Source organism: Aethalodelphis obliquidens, unplaced genomic scaffold (assembly GCF_003676395.1).
Source record: "Aethalodelphis obliquidens isolate GAN/ISIS:26980383/991018 unplaced genomic scaffold, ASM367639v1 scaffold82, whole genome shotgun sequence".
In the NCBI taxonomy this organism is placed as follows: domain Eukaryota; kingdom Metazoa; phylum Chordata; class Mammalia; order Artiodactyla; family Delphinidae; genus Aethalodelphis; species Aethalodelphis obliquidens.
The window spans coordinates 3,501,461-3,517,211 of record NW_020838026.1 but is presented as its reverse complement, the minus strand read 5'-3'; the positions used below and the strand labels follow the sequence as shown (position 1 = coordinate 3,517,211).

At 42.8% G+C, this 15,751-nt stretch overlaps 1 protein-coding gene across 1 annotated transcript in view; it reads right to left on the bottom strand.

Annotated features, from left to right (window-relative positions):
* SNX19 (sorting nexin 19) overlaps nucleotides 1-15,751 on the bottom strand; it is a 77,363-nt gene that overhangs the window by 3,940 nt on the left and 57,672 nt on the right. The window contains exons 13-14 of the transcript XR_003429970.1: nucleotides 8,103-8,178; nucleotides 5,019-5,088 (exon numbers count right to left, since the gene is read on the bottom strand). The gene's annotated coding sequence lies outside the window, so the exon portion shown is untranslated. The remainder of the gene's footprint in view (nucleotides 1-5,018; nucleotides 5,089-8,102; nucleotides 8,179-15,751) is intronic.

The following is a 15,751-nucleotide window of genomic DNA, read 5'->3' as shown; positions in this document are numbered from 1 at the left end:
CAGAGAGTCTGGGATGGTTGCTGGAGTTGGACATTTAGTGGTAAATATCTAGGCTAAGATGTTCTGGGAAAGGTTGTCAAGACATGGGGCTTTAAATCTTGGGAGAAGATTTTTTTTGTAAGTTCACTTCAAATTCCCTAGAAACTGCTTATTTCACGATAATAAAAGGAACAAAAATAATCTACATGAAAACATTAATCACAGGAAGTTGAAAACGCAAACACACTGTGGCTGTAGACAACTGCAAATAAATTTTGGTTGCCTTCCTTAAGCAATGCCAGCTGTGGGTTTGCTTTCTCAAACCAAGATGGACTCTGTGAGGAGAAAGGAGAGGTAAGGGTTTCTCCACCAAAAGACCCTACGTGTGTCTGGGGTAAGACAACTATATTCTATTACTTTCCTCCTCGAATCACTATTGTAATTTGAGGCTTACAGTAGTGGTGTAATGAATGTTTGTTCAACTAAATATCTCAATAGCCCAAAGTCTACTTGGATTAAGCAAATTTAAATGACTGAAGCTTTCCCACCCATTGTGTTCAGAGATAGTTTTTAAGAGAAGTTGATCAAAAGGCTTCAAACGGTGAAGGTGTATGTTTTACGGCACAGCGTAGTGATAGAAAGCATGAGCTTTGGTGTCAGATCTGAGTTTCTGGTTCTGATCTCGGAGAGGCAGCAATGAGTGGAGGCGTGAAGCGAGATCTTAGTTCCCTGCCCAGGAATTCAACCTGGGTAGCCGGGATGAAAACCAGGAATCCTAGCCACCAGATCCCGTGGCTTTTGCCCCTCGTGAAAAATGCATTTCTCACGGAGATGGAAACTATAAAAACAGGTACAAAGTTTATTATTAAAGACATAGCACAACAACAAGTGGGAGAGCACACAGAGAAACAGTTTGTTTAGTTAAGACAGAAGCAAGGCAGCGATGCACACCAGAGAGAAAGGGTGTGGGCGTCCTCCCTAATGAGGAGCGCAGTAAAGAGACTGTTAAGTCATTTATATAGGGCAGTTCTTCCGGGTCTTTGTTTACCTTTGGCCAATTACCTTTGGTTTCTTTTTCCACACCTGACCTGTCTTTCTGCGCATGTGCAATGTCTCCCTTGCCCCAAGGATGGGAAATATATGACCGCTTGATCCTTTACTCAAACAGGGTTTAGCCCCTCTCTGTCCCTGCCATGACTATTATCTTAAGGCATCTACAGGAGACAAATCCTGGCTGTTTACCTTGTCTCTGTCATTGCTTCCATCTCGGAGAGCAAACAGGAGGCTGGTCGTAAATGCCTAACCTGGAGCCTACCTATCTCCTGTCTCAGGAAATGCAAACAGGAGGCTAATTGTAAGTGTCCAGTCTGAAGCCCACTTTTTTCCTGCCTCGGTTCCACCATTTATTAGTTTCTTGACTGTGGGAAAATTGTTCAGCCTCTTTAAAGCTTAGTTTCATCAATTATAAAATGGATACAATAACTGTATGTACCCTAAGGAATTACGGAGATTAAATGAGAGAATTTCTTGTAGAATACTTAGCACAGTATTGTGCACAGAGAGCACACTCGGTGTTCCTTGTAGTTGGTCATCAATATCCTCCTCTTTTTTTCCTCCTCACCTAGAACAAGGATGAGTAAACTATGGCCTATGGCCAGTTTTTGTAAATAAAGTTTTATTGGAACACAGCCATGTCCATTTGTTTACATATTTCCTAGGGCAGGTTTCACCCTACAGGGCAGAGTTGAGTAATTGTGACAGAGACTGTATGGCTGGGAAAGTCTAAAATATTTACTATCTGACCCTTTGCAGAAAAGATTTGCTGACCCCTGCTCTAGAAGCGTGAAAATCTGGGGAAGTGCTCATGCTGTTCTTGATCTTAATTTACCAGGATAACTTTGATTGGAAGAAACTAGATGAATGAGCCCATAAAGCAACAGAATATTATGTTTACTTCATAGGTTTCCAAAACATACTAAGGGGCAGAGATGAAGAAATGCTAAGAGGAAAAACAGAGATAGAATTTTTGGCTTAAAAGAAAAGGCACAGAAGCAAGCAGAGAAATCCTACTGACTTAGAGGATAATTGTTTCCATGGGCATTGAGCATGTCTTAAGTTATTTTATTAAGAGAGAAATTCCTGTTTCTGAGTCCATAGATGTAATATGGAGAAAGTCATAAGGCATGTATATCATGGAAGTATTTGCACATAATAACAGATATGGTATTTGTTCCCAGTAATTTTTTTTTCCTTTAAATCTGACAGTCAAATACAGAGTACAGTGGAATTCCTGGTCTTCTAAAATTCTCCTTTTAGACTCGTAGATGAGAAAATCATCTTAAAACTCACTTGGAAGAAAGGAGTGACTAAAGTTGGAAACTTAGTAACATATTGGAAAGAGCCTAAAAAGGACCAAAAACAATACCTGAAAGATTAGATAAAAACTGCTCTAGGGGGCTTCCCTGGTGGCACAGTGGTTGGGAGTCCGCCTGCCGATGCAGGGGACACGGGTTCGTGCCCCGGTCCGGGAAGATCCCACATGCCGCGGAGCGGCTGGGCCCGTGAGCCATGGCCGCTGAGCCTGCATGTCCGGAGCCTGTGCTCCGCAACGGGAGAGGCCACAACAGTGAGGGGCTCGTGTACAGCAAAAAAAAACCAAAAAACAAAAACAAACTGTTCTAGGAAGATCAGCTGAAAGAGGGGGAGAAACAGAAGGGGCTTTCCCAGGGAGCGGGGTGTCTCTAAAGAAGAGACCCAGGCCAGGGGAGACCACAGGGCAGGGTTAGGGTTAAGATCAAGAAACTGGCCAGCCTCAGCCTAGGAGCCAGGATCCCTTCTGAGGCAAACGCCCGTCTTCCGGCCCAAGGTGCTGTGTTAGATGACCTTCTTGTTTCCCGTTGATCATCCAGAAGGAATGATGGACAACCATCGGTGCCCTGAAGTTTTGCTCATCTCTTTTCAAACTACCCTACGTAATCCTAGGACTGCGCGGGGACACACTCTGTGGGCACATGGTGATTGTTGGGAAGTCGTTAAGAAACTGGTGTCCAGAAGTTCCCGAGTGTTTCTCTTTGTCTCTTAGATTGTTCTAAAGTGTGTAATTGTGATCACTGAAAACAGTGCCTGCAGAGCATGGGCTTAATTCATGATAGCTATTTTTATTTTCATTGTTGAAACCCAACTAGAAACTTTGGTTTTTGCTGTTTCATAAAGAAATGCTGGTTCTTTACAATGAACAAGCAAAAAGCAGTCTGTCTGAAAAGTCAGTGTAGTTTTCAGATTCTCACCCTTAGAAAGTCCTAATCTTAAACGCCCCCTTTTCCTCAATCTGTGATAAACACCTCATCTGGCAATTGGCAGAAGGAGCCACTGCCCAGGACCATTCACGAGCTACACATGTACAACCCCAATCTGCTTTTTGTTTCTAATTCTTGAATGAATGTCCTAAAATTCCCCATATGATAAAGTCCCTCTACCAGCTCTTTCTTTCCCAGGAACTCTATGATTGCTCTTTTGTAGATTTGCAGGATAAGAGAAATTTAAACATTTAAATAATAATATATTTTAAAAGGCATAATGGGGTTAGTTTAGGGAAAACAACCTATCTCACATCATGTGCAGAGGAAATCGATATGTTTTGGAGTTCATTGGGGAACCAGAGAATACTTGATTTTATGAGAGTATTAAGGTTTCATTGAATTACGTCTTTGTTCAAAGCAATTGGGTTCATCTACTGAAATGGGAAGTTTAACTCAGTGATCTTTGGGTAAAATAGTAAAATTTAAACCATGATGAGAATCTTTGGATGAATCGGTTCTTTTAACAAAGACTCTGTTGGGCCAGATTTTCGATGTTCCGTGGAGATGAGGTTGGTGGTGGCTATTGACGGCCTCTACAAGTAGCCAAGGCAAGCACGCCCAGTGCCCTTAAGTGGCCCAAGCACGTTGGAATAACTAGTGGAAGAGGATGCAGGAACACCAGGTCTTACTTATTAGGGGTTTGCCCCTAAGAGTTGAAGCTCCCAAACATCTCTAGACTTCAATTTCGTCATCTGTTCAAATAAGTATACAAACCTACTGGTGATCCCAAAATGCTGCTCTGAGGTCAGGCTAGTTACTTAAAACTCTCCAGGAGAGATTGTTAAGAAAAGACACCTCTTAGCGTAAATCTGGAAACAACTGAACTGTCCATCAGTAGGGGGCTGGTTAAGTAAGCTGTGGTAGATCCAACCCTAAGTGCCTTTTAAGAAGCATGAAGCAGACCTGCATGGTTGGTGTAGAAATATCCCTCAGTAATGCTATCAAGTGAAAAAAGCGACGTGCAGAGCAACAGGTGTGGTGAATTCCTCTTGTGTAGGTGAAAATGCAGAGATGGGGCATTGACTTGTTTTCTGTTTTTGTTTATTGAAGGATGTACAAGAAACTGTAAATTTATCTTTGTAAACTAACTGCTCTGCACATTTCAGGGATTATTAGTAATAACAATGATAATGTTATCAGTTAAGGATGTGTTCTGATGCCTTGTTTCCTTTGTGCCCTTCAACTTGTATCTATTACTATGTGATCACAAGCAGCTAACCTGGAGTTGTGGGAAAAACACTGCATGAACCGCGTCGACCTGCGTTTAAATCATCTACTAGTGAGTGATCTTGTGCAAGTAACTTCCCTTCTCTGGAGCTCAGTGTTCTCATCTTTTAAATGGGGTGGCTGGACGAGCAATCAAATGTGGGGCTTCTATTTTAACTTGCACGTGGTGTTTATCACCTATCTTGGAGACACAGACTCACAGAAACACACTCAAACAGAAAAACGAGAAATGATCATGAACTGAGTCTCAGCAAATACTTGTGAGTACTTTCTTTGCTAGAACTTTTCTGTGGAGAATAGAGAGGAAATAACTGTCCTGGAGAAACTCTATGACCTCGTGTGAGAGAAAAAACATACTTGCATGAAATAAACAGCAAATAACATGCAGCCGCATAGGAACAACCCTGGATTTGTTTCTCTCATTGTGTGGGGCTCACTTGAAATATTACTCACCTGAAACTCAGGAAAACCAGGCTTAGCAGTGAACGTCAAACCCGAGTCCCTTGACCACACTTGCACTGATCTGTAAAATAAAGGATGAGATGGATGGTCACGAAGTTCCTTGGCAGTGATGACATCTATGACTGTGCCGTCTCTGAGAGCAGGTCCAAACTGAGGAATCGCTTTTCCCTGACACCACATTCAGCAGAGTCTCCACTTCCAGTTTAGGGCTCTGACAACCCCGTACAACTGCTGTGTGCAAAATCCCCCGAAGATAAAGTCTAAGAGCAGGGGCCCTCCCTGAGTCAGTCCCATTGTTTCTCTTGGGTCCACCCTGTCTGCAGTGCGTCGGAGGGGACTGAACTGGGGCACCCAGGTGGCTGTCCGGCGGCCCAGTCACAAAGGCCCCAGTTAGCAGGGGGACCAGCACAGGACAGGGGCTCTGGGCGGGTCAGACTTGACGCCTATCTTGACCCCATTGGCAGCCGGAGTCTGATAAAGACGTGATTGAGCTGAGGATTTCTTCTTGACAGCTTAACGGATGGCTGTAATTAGGGGGCCTGCACGGAGGGTGTGCAGACACAGACTCCATTGTTGGGAGGCTAAACGCTAGAAAGGTCAAGGCCAAAATATGGTATGAAAGAAGCTCAAGGTTTTCCAATATGGGTTGACTGGGCACGACCGAGTACACGGCTTCCTGTTGGTTCCTGGCCCCAGGATTGTCCTCGATGGTGGGTCTCTGCACTGGAGCTTCGATCCTTCAAGTTGTGACCCCAGAGACCAGCACCATGAAGGTGGAGTCTGAGAGGTTATCCGTGGAAGATGTCCGAAAGCACTGGACTTTCTCTCCTTCTCTGAGAACCATTTCCCCAAGAATGATAATCATGAGGATGACAGCAATAACCAAAACACATGTATAGATTTCTAATGTTACATTTAATCAATATTTGTTAGGTCTGTTTATGCCTTGTTGTCAAAATGATGATCAACGAAAGTGGCTTTAAGCCCAAGACAGTTTCTGAGACTTCTTAGGCCTTTTTCTTAGAAGCTAGAAGTCACGGCGTGCCAGCCATAACAAGATCCAACTCACGACGATAAAAAATACAGTGAGTTAAACACACAAAAAAATACAGTGAGTAATGGCAGTAACGTCCTCATAGAGGAAAACAACAGCTCATGATTTGGACACAAACCCAGGGAGTCAGTGAAACTCCCAGCCCTGGAGGGGTTACAGGCTGGACTTGGAAATATCCTTACCTGTCTCAGCACTAGTGAGTTCATTTCCTGGTGAAGTTGGTAAAGTAGACATCTCCGAGGAGGTTCAATAATCAAAGAATTAGATAATCCCAAGGTTGGAAGGGACTTGGGAGGCCACAGAGTCCAAAGCTTGAATTGTGTCTCTAATAGTTCTCCAAGTAGCCGACCCTCCTCTGCTGTAAGGATTCTGGCGTTCCGAAGCTCTGCCTATTTACATAGCCAATTCCAATTTGGGCAGCCATGAGTTTTGAAAACATTTCCTAATATTGGGCTAAAAGCTGTTTCTTTCTACCTTCCACTGATCAGACCTGCTGTACCCCTTGGAGTTACGTAGAACACGGCTAAGTCCCTCCTGTATATATAAACAAGACTGCCTATATGATTTGCGGGGCTTGATGCAAAATGAAGAGTCGGGCCCCCCTGTTAAAAATTGTTAAGAATTTCAAGGTGGTGCCCACAGAGCATTGAGCCCCGCATGGCTGGACAGGTGAGCACACCTGTACGTAACCGTCTTGTTTCAATTCTGAATGACTGGACGTGGCAGAGTGAAAACAGAGGGAACATTTTCCCTCCACTTTGTGTTAAATTCTTTCTCAATTCCTTCTTCCCTCCTGCAGATCCCGTAGAATATTCAGGTCATTTTCAGGTATCAAAAAGTCCAGTGCTGTCTTTTATCAAACTCCAAACTCGCCTCTGATCGCTGCCTTTGCCTCCCCTGCCAGGCCTGGGGGCTGGGAAGCCTGCAGAGACCCGTCCCCCTCACTGGTCTTTCTGTCCTTCCCACGATTCTTGTTGCATCAGCTTTTGGGGGGCGCAAGGTGGTGGCAGAAGGGCCTTCCTTACGTGATGGGTACAGGTGTGATGGGGCAGCAGCGCCCTCTGTGCTGAGGACCCAAGGCTGCCTCTTCCTCTCACGGGGCTTTTCTAGGTTCTTTGAGCCCCTCCCACTTGGCATGTCCAACTGCTGTTTTCTGGTGTGGGTGTCGCCTGCCTTTGCTGGCTGCTCACAACATCCTCCTAGCCTGTGGCTGGTAGCTCACCTCAGTCCTCTTCTGCTGAGGTCACCCACCCTGCACCCCAACTTCGGTGGCCCCCTTGGATAGAAAGGTTTTCAAGCTGCTTCATGGCTGGTCTCTCCCCTGGGGTTCGTAGTTGGACCTTGGGAAGCAGGTCTTTGTGTCCCGCCTCTGGTATCGCTGCTGAGGTCCATGCAGCTTCCTCTTCATTCAGCCAACACGGCCCTCAAGCCCCCAAGCCAGAGACGGCCTTTTTCCTTCAGACTTTCTTTCATGCTCTTCCCTAATCCAAGGGGCGTGTGTCAAAGCCACTGGCCATTGGTGATGAAATTCCATCTCCAGCCCCTCTCCCCTTCCCTGGAGTTAGGGGTGGGGGTGGTCTGAAAGTGACAAACATCTAATCACCAAGGTTGGTTCCCCTGGCAACAAGCCCCCATCTAAGGCGACCTGGGGCTTTCCAAAGTCACCTCATTAACATAACAAAAGACACCTTGATTGCTTTCATAGCAGAAAATTCCAAGGGCTTTAGGAGCCCTGAGCTAGGAATGGGGACCAAGACCAAGTATATATTTCATATTATAAATCACATTATTATAGTGGAAAAATGGGTGAAGTTCAAATAAGGTCTGTACATTAGTTAAGAGTATTGGATCAATGATAATATCTTCCTTTCAATCATTTTACTATTATTTTATAAGATTTTAACGTAAGGGGAGGCTGTGCGAAAGATGTATAGGAACTTTGCGTTATTTTTGCAACTTTTCTTTAAGTCTATCATTATTTCAAACAAGAAGCTTAAAAAACAGATTCACTGAGCACCTACCTATTCTGGGCTGTTCTCTGGGCCGGGGAGATCTTGGTGAACAAGACAGACGCAGCTCTGAGGCTCGGAGCTCTGTCTGCAGAAAGACAAGTAAGCAGGTATTTTTAGTAGAGACAGTAAGTTAGGACAGGTGTATGGACACCATACAATGGAGAGAATATAAGAGGGTGAGAGCAAGCTGGAAGTGACATCTAAGCTGAACCCTGAAGACTGGGGAGGAGTTTTCCAAATAAAGTAGGGGCTCGTGGGAGTCTGATCTGGGGAGCCGTCCAGGCAGAAGGGACAACTGTGCACAGGCGTGTCCTTTGGGGAAAGTATGTCCTGCGTGTGCTGGAGGGCAGGAAGGGTGGGTATGTGTGGTCTGGGGACAGGGGGTGAATGAAGGCAGCACGTTTATGAGAGAGAACGTCGAGGGGAGTGGGACCAGTTCGTGAAAGGTTCATCCATCCTGAGGAGGGTGTAGGCCCGGGAAGCCGTTGAAGGGTTCCCAACAGGGCTTTGAAACGAGGTTTGCGATCTGGAAAAAGCTCTGGGGCTGCCGAGGGGCTGGCTGATGGGCGGGGGCGAGGGCAGAGGCAGAGGAGCCCGGAGAGGCCGAGAGGTCACGTGGGTGAGAGGCCGCGGCCTGAGGGGCCCAGAAGTCCGCAGGTGACCAGCGTCTCTGGGTCCACTGCTGTCCCTGTAGGATGGGAAGGGATGGATGTAGTGCCTCTCGTGAGTCGCGTTCCCTGCTGGACACCTGACTCCCATCCTTCACTCTGCGCCTGCAGGAAGTGTGTGTGAGCCGCAGGTCACCCCTGTGTCACTTGCAGGTGACTCTGGTTCTGGGAGGTTCCACGGTTGACCCCCAGTCCCAGGGGAGTAAACATGCCCAGGTCTGTGTGACCCCAGAGCTCATCCTTTCTTTACGGAAAACATCACACACAACACGACATCCCTTCAGGCGCTGGCTGGGGATCAGCCTCACTGATGACACCAAAAGAGCGGGGTTCGCGCTCCCCGCGGAGCCTTCGTTTACCTGGCGCCGAGCAGGACCCACGGGGCACAAAGTCTGTTCTGCCCTTTCACATGCTGTTCTGGTTAGGGGTTTATGCAATGATTTAAAATGATTTCTCTTTCAGATCTGTGTACAGTTCTTTCCCACACTCAGCTGTGTTTCATGCTCAACTTAAATCCAGGTTCAAAGTTTTTCACAAGATGTTCTTGGATAATAAACTGAAGAGACCCAAAAGGCAGAGTTTTCAAAACGAACTAGGTCTCAAATTATGCAATTTCCCGTCGGGGTTAAGTCAATAAATACATTCTTGTGTTGCCCTGGGCCATCCTGACATGTCCCTGGTTTTTAAAGTGGGCTTCTGGGTATTTATTCTCAAGGTCTTTCTCTTTGAACTCTGATGCCTTCCCTCCCCAGCTACAAAGGAACCCTTCTTTCCCTCTGGCCATTTAAACCTCCCCTCTGAGGCTACATCCTCTGCCAGAACTTTCCATTACTTATCTTTCTGCAGGCCCTTAGCTGTCTCCCTCTGTAAAGGTGCCCACCGTGGCTCTCAGCTCTCCACGCCACTGAGCCTCAGAAAGGAACACACTTCCCGCAGAACCACCTACATCCAAGCTTAGGGGATCCGTTGATCTCCCAGAGCCCGTGATAGACACTGTTGCTGGCAATTTGCGTTCTGTCCAGGACAGCAACAATTCTTAGGACTTAGTCTTTGTGAGAAGATGGGATCCTGGCCTTCCCCAACCCCAAACACAAACAATAGCAATGAACCCTCTACTTGAGTTCCTTTGGGACCAATCCACCACTTAAGAGGAGAATGCCTTAGAGAACATTTTCATTCTTGTAACTGAGATATTTATCACTGAGAAGCATAGCCATGCCTGTGTCGCCAGGCTCTCTGGGTTATTTCAGCCAGACCTCAGGGCTGGGGTGAGGCTAGGAGTTCTCAGGCCAGTCATTTGGAAGCAGGACAAAATAAGACGTTACATGATAGTCTGGGCAGGTCCCAGGCAGGAGGAGAACGCCGTCTTAATCCAAGGGAATAGATTTTTGATGGTGAAAACTTCAGGTACCTTGTCAGCAGAGAGTGAAAAACTGCAGGGGGCCCCTGTTTTGTCCTTTTGCGATGCAGACCTTCCGAATTTTCTATCACTTCCATGTATTTTGGTACACGTGGGGATATTTCAAGGAATTTATGATGTTTAAATGGTGAATAAAATACAATTTTCTCAAGTCAAACATTTGTTTACTTGGATACCAGATATTCAAATGTAAGTAAGATAAGAGTCCTGCAGCAAGGGGGAAAGTGGGGGCTGGCGGTGGTGGTGGGATGAACTGGGGGATTGGTATTGATATGTATACACTAATATGTATAAAACAGATAACTAATAAGAGCCTGCTGTATAAAAAAATAAATAAAATAAAAATTTTTAAAAAGGTAAATTAATTTAAAAAAAAGAGATATGAGTCCTGCATTTGAGTAGTTTAAACTCTATCAGAGAGAAACAGATTTTAGCAGTAAACAAAGGATCACCATACAACTCATTAACCAAGGTTGTCGTGTTATGCAGACTCGCCATGGTGACACAGAGGAAAGAGCGTGTCTGCTCCAGGGTCACAGGCAGCTGCCTGGAGATTTTTAAAAAGTAGTTTGACACCATTGCCAAAGGTAAGGTGAGAGGTGAGGCATGGGAGAGGCATTTCACGCAAGGGCGGGTGACCAGCCGTCCTGGGAGAGGGGACTGAGGGGTCCCACCGTGCAGGACCTTCTGCAGCCAGAACAGTCCCAGGTCCCAAGCAGGCCCGGTGCTCAGCCCCTGGGGAGGGATGCAAGCAGGGGATGCATCGGCCCCTCCCTTTTTTTTTTTTTTTTAACATCTTTATTGGAGTATAATTGCTTTACAATGGTGTGTTAGTTTCTGCTTTATAACAAAGTGAATCAGCTATACATATACATATGTTCCCCTATCTCTTCCCTCTTGTGTCTCCCTCCCACCCTCCCTATCCCACCCCTCTAGGTGGTCACAAAGCACTGAGCTGATCTCCCTGTGCTATGCGGCTGCTTCCCGCTAGCTATTTTACATTTGGTAGTGTACATATGTCCATGCCACTCTCTCACTTCATCCCAGCTTACCCTTCCCCCTCCCCGTGTCCTCAAGTTCATTCCCTACATCTGTGCTTGTATTCCTGTCCTGCCCCTAGGTTCTTCATAACCGTTTATTTTTTCTTTTTAGATTCCATATATATGCGTTAGCATACGGTATTTATTTTTCTCTTTCTGACTTACTTCACTCTGTATGACAGACTCTAGTCCATCCACCTCACTACAAATAACTCAATTTCGTTTCTTTTTATGGCTGAGTAATATTCCATTGTATATATGTGCCACATCTTCTTTATCCATTCATCTGTTGATGGACACCTAGGTTGCTTCCATGTCCTGGCTATTGTAAATAGAGCTGCAATGAACATTGTGCTACATGACTCTTTTTGAATTATGGTTTTCTCAGGGTATATGCCCAGTAGTGGGATTGCTGGGTCATACGGTAGTTCTATTTTTACTTTCTTAAGGAACCTCCATCCTGTTCTCCATAGTGGCTGTATCAATTTACATTCCCACCAACAGAGAAAGAGGGTTCCCTTTTCTCCACACCCTCTCCAGCATTTATTGTTTCTAGATTTTTTGATGATGGCCATTCTGACTGGTGTGAGATGATATCTCATTGTAGTTTTGATTTACATTTCTCTAAAGATTAGTGATGTTGAGCATTCTTTCTTGTGTTTGTTGGTAATCTGTATATCTTCTTTGGAGAAATGTCTGTTTAGGTTTTCTGCCCATTTTTGGATTGAGTTGTTTGTTTTTTTTGATATTGAGCTGCATGAGCTTCTTGTATATTTTGGAGATTAATCCTTTGTCAGTTGCTTCATTTGTAAATATTTTCTCCCATTCTGAGAGTGGTCTTTTCATCTTGTTTATGGTTTCCTTTGCTGTGCAAAAGCTTTTAAGTTTCATTAGGTCCCACTTGTTTATTTTTGTTTTTATTTCCATTTCTCTAGGAGGTGGGTCAAAAAGGATCTTACTATGACTTATGTCATAGAGTGCTCTGCCTATGTTTTCCTCCAAGAGTTTTATAGTGTCTGGCCTTACATTTAGGTCTTTAATGTATTTTGAGTTTATTTTTGCATATGGTGTTAGGGAGTGTTCTAATTTCATTCTTTTACATGTAGCTGTCCAGTTTTCCCAGCACCACTTATTGAAGAGGCTGTCTTTTCTCCATTGTATATTCTTGCCTCTTTTATCAAAAATAAGGTGACCATATGTGTGTGGGTTTATCTCTGGGCTTTCTATCCTGTTCCATTGATCTATCTTTCTGTTTTTGTGCCAGTACCATACTGTCTTGATGACTGTAGCTTTGTAGTGTAGTCTGAAGTCCAGGAGCCTGATTCCTCCAGCCCTGTTTTTCTTTCTCAAGATTGCTTTGGCTATTCGGGGTCTTTTGTGTTTCCATACAAATTGTGAAATTTTTTGTTCTAGTTCTGTGAAAAATGCCATTGGTATTTGATAGGGATTGTATTGAATCTGTAGATTGCTTTGGGTAGTATAGTCATTTTCACAATGTTGATTCTTCTAGTCCAAGAATGTGGTATATCTTTCCATCTGTTTGTATCATCTTTAATTTCTTTCATCAGTGTCTTATAGTTTTCTGCATACAGGTCTTTTGTCTCCCTAGGTAGGTTTATTCACAGGTATTTTATTCTTTTTGTTGCAGTGGTAAATGGGAGTGTTTTCTTAATTTCTCTTTCAGATTTTTCATCATTAGTATATAGGAATGCAAGAGATTTCTGTGCATTAATTTTGTATCCTGCTACTTTACCAAATTCATTGATTAGCTCTAGTAGTTTTCTGGGAACATCTGTAGGATTCTCTATGTATAGTATCATGTCATCTGCAAACAGTGACAGCTTTACTTCTTCTTTTCCTATTTGGATTCCTTTTGTTTCTTTTTCTTCTCTAATTGCTGTGGCTAAAACTTCCAAAACTATGTTGAATAATAGTGGTGAGAGTGGGCAACCTTGTCATGTTCCTGATCTTAGTGGAAATGGTTTCAGTTTTTCACCATTGAGAATGATGTTGGCTGTGGGTTTGTCATATATGCCCTTTATTATGTTGAGGTAAGTTCCCTCTATGCCTACTTTCTGGAGGGATTTTTTATCATAAATGGGTGTTGAATTTTGTTGAAAGCTTTTTCTGCATCTATTGAGATGATCATATGGTTTTTATCCTTCCGTTTGTTAATATAGTGTATCACATTGATTGATTTGTGTATACTGAAGAATCCTTGCATCCCTGGGATAAACCCCACTTGATCATAAACCCCACGTGTATGATCCTTTTAAAGTGCTGTTGGATTCTGTTTGCTAGTATTTTGTTGAAGATTTTTGCATCTATGTTCATCAGTGATATTGGCCTGTAGTTTTCTTTCTTTGTGACATCTTTATCTGGTTTTGATATCAGGGTGATGGTGGCCTCATAGAATGAGTTTGGGAGTGTTCCTCCCTCTGCTATATTGTGGCAGAGTTTGAGAAGGATAAGTGTTAACTCTTCTCTAAATGTTTGAGAGAATTCGTCTGTGAAGCCATCTGGTCCTGGGCTTTTGTTTGTTGGAAGATTTTTAATCACAGTCTCAATTTCAGTGCTTGTGATTGGTTTGTTTATACTTTCTATTTCTTCCTGGTTCAGTCTTGGAAGGTTGTGCTTTTCTAAGAATTTGTCCATTTCTTCCAGCTTGTCCATTTTATTGGCATATAGTTGCTTGTAGTAATCTCTCATGATCATTTGTATCTCCAGTGTCAGTTGTTACTTCTCCTTTTTCATTTCTAATTCTATTGATTTGAGTCTTCTCCCTTTTTTTCTTGATGAGTCTGGATAATGGTTTATCAATTTTGTTTATCTTCTCAAAGAACCGGCTTTTAGTTTTATTGATCTTTGCTATTGTTTCCTTCATTTCTTTTTCATTTATTTCTGATCTGATCTTTATGATTTCTTTCCTTCTGCTAACTTTGGGGATTTTTTGTTCTTCTTTCTCTAATTACTTTAGGTTGTAAGGTTAGGTTGTTTATTTCAGATGTTTCTTGTTTCTTGAGGTAGGATTGTATTGCTATAAACTTCCCTGCAAGAACTGTTTTTGGTGCATCCCATAGGTTTTGGGTCATCGTGTTTTCACTGTCATTTGTTTCTAGGTATTTTTTTATTTCCTCTTTGATTTCTTCAGTGATGTCTTGGCTATTAAGTAGTGTATTGTTTAGCCTCCATGTGTTTTTTTTTTTTTACAATTTTTTTCTTGTAATTGATATCTAGTCTCATAGCATTATGGTTGGAAAAGATACTTGATACGATTTCAATTTTCTTAAATTTACCAAGGCTTGATTTGTGACCCAAGATATGATCTATCCTGGAGAATGTTCCATGAGCACTTGAGAAGAAGGTGTATTCTGTTGTTTTTGGATGGAATGTCCTATAAATATCAATTAAGTCCATCTTGTTTAATGTATCATTTAAAGTTTGTGTTTCCTTATTTATTTTCATTTTGGACGATCTGTCCATTGGTGAAAGTGGGGTGTTAAAGTCCCCTACTATGATTCTGTTACTGTCAATTTCCCCTTTTATGGCTGTTAGCATTTGCCTTATGTATTGAGGTGCTCTTCTGTTGGTTCATAAATATTTACAATTATTAGATCTTCTTGAATTGATCCCTTGATCATTATATAGTGTCCTTCTTTGTCTGTTGTAATAGTCTTTATTTTATTTTTTTTTTTTTTCCTTTTTTTTTTTTTTTTTTTTTTTTAGTCTTTATTTTAGAGTCTATTTTGTCTGATATGAGAATTGCTACTCCAGCTTTCTTTTGATTTCCATTTCCATGGAATATCTTTTTCCATCCCCTCACTTTCAGTCTGTATGTGTCCTGAGGTCTGAAGTGGGCCTCTTGTAGACAGCATATATACAGGTCTTGTTTTTGAATCCATTCAGCCAGTCTATGTCTTTTGGTTGGAGCATTTAGTCCATTTACATTTAAGGTAATTATTGATATGTACGTTGCTATTACCATTTTCTTAATTGTTTTGGGTTTGTTATTGTGGGTCTTTTCCTTCTCTTGTGTTTCCTGCCTAGAGAAGTTCCTTTAGCATTTGTTGTAAAGCTGGTTTGCTGGTGCTGAATTCTCTTACTTTTGCTTGTCTGTAAAGCTTTTAATTTCTCCATCAAATCTGAATGAGGTCCTTGCTGGGTAGAGTAATCCTTGTTGTAGGTTTTTCCCTTTCATCACTTTAAAAATGTCCTGCCACTCCCGTCTGCCCTGCAGAGTTTCTGCTGAAAGATCAGCTGTTAACCTTATGGGGATTCCCTTGTATTTTATTTGTTGTTTTTCCCTTGCTGCTTTTAATATTTTTTCTGTGTATTTAATTTTTGATAGTTTGATAATATGTGTCTTGGCATGTTTCTCTTTGGATTTATCCTGTATGGGACTCTCTGTATTTCCTGGACTTGACTTGACTATTTCCTTTTCCATATTAGGGAAGTTTTCAACTATAATCTCTTCAATATTTTCTCTGTCCCTTTCTTTTTCTCTTCTTCTGGGACCCCTATAATTCAAAT